Below are 6,420 nucleotides of genomic sequence, written 5' to 3'. Positions count from 1 at the left end.
AAAACAGCCCTCCTCCATGATGGTGTTTCTGAATTCAATTGCCTCCCTTTGCATCCATGAAGGCAGTTTTTCTTGTTCCACTAATGTACAACCTTTAACTCCATGTTGTCTTTGGACGCTCAGACAGCTATTGCTCTCAGTAATGTTTGTTCTTTTAGACTATTCATCCTGGCTCTGTGGTTTGTCTCTGTCAGCCATGTTGCATTACCCTAGTGCTGGAGGCAGAGGTCTGTCCTCTAGTGGGTTGTTCCTGCCTTAAGGTCAGGGTGTGAGTCAGAGGCCTGATTCCGTCACCCCAGGTTACTGACTCAGTACTTCCTGTGCAGAATATGCAATGAGATGGGATGGTGGCTGAGGGCAAAATGTTTCAGGCCCTGTGAGCGCATTAGCATGTGTTTGTGTGTGTCTGCTGATAATGAAATAGATGTATGCTGAAATCTTTAGTTTGCTTTTCTTTGCCCTGGAATGAATGACAGTGCCCAGAGGAGTGACATATCCTGTCTTTGTATCCAGAGCTGTCATTTTACATGTAGAATGGATTGTACTTTCCTCTGGCAGGTTGTCTGCAAATAAAAAGTAAAATAGCTTTTTTGTTGTGGCGGCAACAAAAATAGTGAACCCTGGACAATACAATCTTAAAGCTATAATATTTGACTCCTGGAAAACCTTTACACCTCAGAAAATAATAGCAAACAACTACATAGTGTTACAGTCAGTGACAGGGGACATGCATTTGAAACCTCCGTGTAGTGTAAAATATGATTATATACAGTTTGGTTCCGTATTTATTTATTTATGTGCCATTCCAATCCAATTCTCTCTAAATTTCATAATCCTCCTGCACATATCCACAATATCTATCTCTCCATTTATCCCACTGTTACAGTCATGGCGCTTATTTAATAAAAGCTCTTACACGCAGAGATTACTTCTCTCACCTGTCTAATGTGTCTCCTGATGCTCACCATACATCACTCTCTGTTCTGCGGCCCTGTTACTGCAACGCCTCTGAAATTTAAAGCCGCCGTGTGTCACTCAGATCATTCCACGTCAAAACAGAAGGAGCATTGCTTTAGTGAAGCTGCAAAAAGGTTGGATTATGACACCAAACACAAAGAGATGTCCGAGAGAAGAATAAGAAGGACATTGTTTTTCTCTTGTCCCCGAATCATCAACAACCAAAATCACAAAAACCTATTCACTGCTGCTTAATTTATTAGAATCCAGTATTTTCCATATAACATATTCTTGGCATGGTAGAACTACTACTTTTTTTTTTTTTTTTGAAAGAATATACTTTTGCTGATTCAACAATTTGAAAGATTTTGATTCCAAATGTCCAACTGAATCATCAGCTTTAATTCATCACTGCACTGACAACTGAACATTTTAGTGGAGCCAGCTAAATTCTCACGGATGTGATGCTGACAGTGGCTTCAACCACTCAACAGTTCCATAGTGAAGCCCGGGTATTAGACAGGAGCAGGCTATATATAGTAATATGTATAAAAAATATGTACTAAGATACAGAGCAGTTAAAAACATGAAGGATTTCTTGAACATACTTACTGGTCTCCCTGTTCGTATATTTTACAATAGCGTTTACACATATTCTGCGATCTGAGGGCTCGACAGCATCCACTGAACTGTGGCTGTTGCAGTCACTGTAACATTAAAGAAGAAAGATCCATTTATTCATCCCAGTATCCTCTGAAGTTTGTGTTTTAAATGAGTTATTACTTCCATTTGCACTTTTAAGAAAATAAGCCTCGAAACTAATTATGTAGGGAATTGTTGCTTGACATTCTATCATAATGGTTCAGCTGCTTGTCTATTTGTTTCTGAACGCAGCTCTTCAGTTGTGCAGCTCTTCGCTCCTTCCCTCAGCATTTGTTTTTTCCTGATGTCTGTTCTTTTTATGATGTGGTTAGTGTTGTTTTTACTGCTGCTTTTCTCTTCACCAGCTCCATAGCGATGAACGTGATAGCATAAATCAAAAATCATAAAAATGACTATTGCTAGGAAGTGTATGGGTGAAAGTGCTTATCAATAGGCCGCATGAAATCATCTTAGATTGCACTTTGTTTTCGTCTTCTAGTCACAATGGTAGCACTTTGGTTGATATACGTCCACTTATGGCATAAAAACATTATTACACAGCAAGTAAAGTCTGAGAAAAATGACTTGCGGTTAATCATTAACATCCCTTCATACCGTTAAACCAAAGCAACATACTTTATGTTCAACAGAACCAAAAAAGGCCCAAAATCTGGTTGTTCTACGTGTGTCAGACAAGTTCAGAACAGATATATGAAAAGTTTAATGTAGTTGCTGGGATCTGGAGAAGGTCATCTTTGGAAAGCGAGGAAAGTACCTGACTCCTTTTCATTCTTGGGAACAGATAAGAAAAGCGCATATGAAGGTAATTTTAGCCACAATGGCTTTCCTGGTACAGTCTGTCCATGTGTTATCAGACGGTAAGAGATGCTGTGAACAGCATGTTTAATGAGACCAGAGAAAAAGTAAATGCGACATAAATGAAAATAGCGAACATCTGGTCTGACACACACTTTCCATCACCCCGAACCAGCGATTAATTAACTATGTTGTCTATAATCAGAAATGTAATTAAAATGTTTTGTCCCCACTTTTAAACATTAACATTCACAGTAGGCATTGCCATAAGTGATTTAATTAAAAAATAATCTTCGACTTATGATGCCTTATTATCCATTTAAATTACTGAGTAGCAACCACTACTTGTTATAAACGTTATTAAGTGTTGAATGGTCTGACTCTCATATTGTTTTTATGAAGACATAATAAGAATAAAAAAAAAGGTAAGTTGAACTATTGATTCGAGTTGACAAGTAATTGCTGTTTTGTAACATTTTGACATCAACTCAGTAACTGTTTGGCCCAGGCGGCAAACGCAATGTCAAACTCGACTTACCAGAGGTGAAATGACTAAAATAAAGAGACGTTCTATAGAGTTTGGCAGGTGGAAAGATAGCAGACATTGCGATAAATGCACACAGAGTACGTCCAGGTCAACGGGGCAGTGAGGCTATGTCTCAGGTCAATAGGTTATTGCAGACCTCGCCAGCCGGCAGATAAGGAGAGAGATGGGAGGAGAAATGGGCATCGGAGTGCACGCTGTAATAGCTGTCTGCTCTGGCCTGATGAGGTGGCTGGGGAATAGAGCCCAAGGATGCCTTGAGTGTCTGTTTGGCGTGTGTGTGTGTGTGTGTGTGTGTGTGTGTGTGTGTGTGTGTGTGTGTGTGTGTGTGTGTGTGTGTGTGTGTGTGTGTGTGTGTGTGTGTGTGTTGACTGATGATCTGGCAAGGGATAAGGGAAAGGAGAGCAGCATGTGCATCCAGTTTGTTCTGTGTGTCTACATGGGCGTGTCATGTAGTGCATGTGTGAATGGCAGGAGGTGTATATGTGTGATGAGGTGGCAGCGGTGTAAGGTGATAGGGCCGGGCTGTGTAAATGATGGTTGATGGGGTCTCTTGAAAGTCTATTTAGCCAGAGTAATGAAGTGCGTCTGCCTGGGGAAGAATATGAGGGACACAGTCAGTGGCTCTGGCAGACTGCTAGGTCACCTCACTCAACCTTGGGCGGAGAGGAGAGATGGACACAATGATTCACTTGTAATGATTGTTACACTCTCTGTCGAGTAAACAACCAGATCAGCTCATCTCACTGCCATCGACAGAACGGGAGTCTCCCCCTCCAGCTTGTCCCGTTTCCTGTCAGTGAAGCCAAGATGTTGGGAAGAACCTACTTGATCTCGTATGCCAGGATCAGACGACACAAATTCAGGCCGATTTTCAAGCAATTTGGTCGTGACTGGTTGGTCTGGACCCGGTTATGAACATCAGGAACGACGAACATGTAGTGTAACATAATTGAAAAACAGACATTTGGCATCTCATATGCTCCGCGACACACCGACTACAAGTCTAGCATGTTCACATTTTTCCAGTTTCCTGTCTAGTCTGACGACGTGCTCCTGGCCGTTGAGCAATTGGATAACAGGGTGCTCTGATGTGGCGTAACATCCAGACATTAACATGACGATGAGGAAAAGGGATGCTGCTGCCGTTATCTGGAGTAGTGACCCTGAAAAAATACTGACTACCTCTTTGACGTCTCCGCAAGGGACTACCACGACAAAGTTAAAAAACAACAATGTTGGCGAGAAATAGCGCAGGCACTTCCTTAATCCTGTGAGTAACGATCGCCATCTCCTTGCCCCACCTCCCCGGTGACCCTATGCAAGAATCTATGTCATTGTGATTTATAATCTGACATAGTGACCATTGTGAAAGCCAACTGTATCATGTAGTATGATCCAGGCATAAGTGGTAAACAGTGGAGAACATTCTAAAATATTGCATGAATAATCCTTGTTTCAACACCAAATCTTGCGCAGAAGCAAGGGGCAGCACTTATCTGTGCCCATGGAGCAATTAGGGTTGGGTACTTTGCTTAGGGGCACCCCAGTGCTTAATCAATCACGGGATTTGATCGGGCCATCCTCCACCCCAATTCCTTTCCATGCTGGCACATCAATAAAAGACCAGTGTAAATAAGTGCAATTTGGATGGATTTAGCGATGATGTTTAGAAACTTCACATTTCTCTGCACATTTCACAACAAATACTGCAGATGAGAGGAGGTACAGGGTTCAACGGGTCCAACCATGCACCTTCTTATCCTTCCGTAGTGACCCTGAACCCCACTTACTGCTTACCTTGATGAAGTACTAAGATTTGCTAACAGTAGATAGAGACACACAGAAATGCACATTTTCTTTGACCAAATATTTTAGAAATACCGTCAAGATTTGTGTTGCATCAAAATTTAAACTAAGCTGCTCTAGCATCACTGCCAGAGCTGGGCTTTGAACTTCTAAATGTTACATTCTTCACTTGACGATAACCTGAGATCTGTAAAGTTACCATCTGTAAAGCCCAGATTTATTTCTAGCCCAGGGCTGGAATGAAAAGGGATTGTTCTGATTCAGAGTCTCAGGTGTTAATTAATATCATTACTTAATCCATTTTATCCGTTATCTTGCACTTCCCGTATATGCAATATAATGAGAATAAAGCCTAAAGTTATTAGTTTTGTATTTGTTTTTGTATGAACCGAATGGGAAGACATGAAGCAGGATTGGAAGGTATCTCTCCTGCTCTTATTTGTTCATTTGTCACACAGTTGTGAAACATATGAATCAGTGGAAAAACTGTGAACGCCTGTTGAGAATGTTTTTAATTATAGCATCTCACTTCTGTTTAAAAGCTCGTCTTTTCACACTTCTCTCCACATGTGACGGAACATCTGTAAACACAGCAGAAATGTCACATGACACAAAACAAATAATGTATCTGAACTCTATTGTATTTTGTGTTTTCTGTATTTTCTCCATGACGTCAATGAAAAGCTTTTGTTGTACAACTGCTACTGAGATTTTGGTCACCTTTTATATTGCATTCAATGACATATTGAGGGTGTAACCTCTTGACAACAGCCAGGTAAAGCTAGGACGATACCATATTCTATGTTATAGGATCAGTTCAGTGGAAATCTCATTAAACTGATAACAGTGCACGTAATAACTTTCATGAAATAAGTTAACAATGTCATTTGATATTATCTTCTTCTTTTTTTGTGTCCTGTTTCTTTTTATTTTCTCCCACATTTTTTATTGGACTTTTGAGATTTATATGGTTAAATTACATACACGGGTCACATGTTTTCCTTCTTATAAAATAGGGCTAACTTGTGATAGACTTTAACAGACGGTCTCTGTTTTTAGACTGTTAAGTAAGGGACTGCTCTGTCTCCCCCATGACCCTGCATGGACCTCATTTTCAGCACTATATCCTAAGCAGACTCCAGCACTCTGCTTCTTTTTGTGTCTGTGAACATGTGCCAGGCCATGTGAGGGTCACACTGGGGTAAAGAGTTGGGAATGACATGTTGAGGATTTTTTTTTCTTTTTTTGAAGGAAGTAGACAGAAGGATAGAGTGGCAGGGACCAGAATTTTTCCTCTTCTCTCTTCTTTTGATGAGCTATTGAGGTCAAGGAATGAGGGAAGTGGAACACAACCGTGGTGATTACATCTCAAAAGTTTGTGGGATTCTTTTGGGATAGCTGAATACATTTTCATCAGGATTCATGTTCTAAAAGCAGTGTGAAAACTTTCAGCAATAGAGTGGCGCTTGCTTATTTGCTGTTTTTGGCGGTTCACTTCCGTTTCCAATGGGTGCCGCTTTAATCTAAGTGAAAAAAAAACCCAAACAAGCCAGTGCGCAAGGAATGTGTTCACATTAATTCAAAAGGCCAATGTCAAGCACCGCTGTGGCTGGACACATTCAGTGTCACACTCATCAGTGTTCAACAAGAAG

This window comes from Solea senegalensis, linkage group LG6 (genome assembly GCF_019176455.1).
Source record: "Solea senegalensis isolate Sse05_10M linkage group LG6, IFAPA_SoseM_1, whole genome shotgun sequence".
In the NCBI taxonomy this organism is placed as follows: domain Eukaryota; kingdom Metazoa; phylum Chordata; class Actinopteri; order Pleuronectiformes; family Soleidae; genus Solea; species Solea senegalensis.
The sequence above is the reverse complement of the archived record's forward strand: the minus strand, read 5'-3'. Positions refer to the sequence as shown.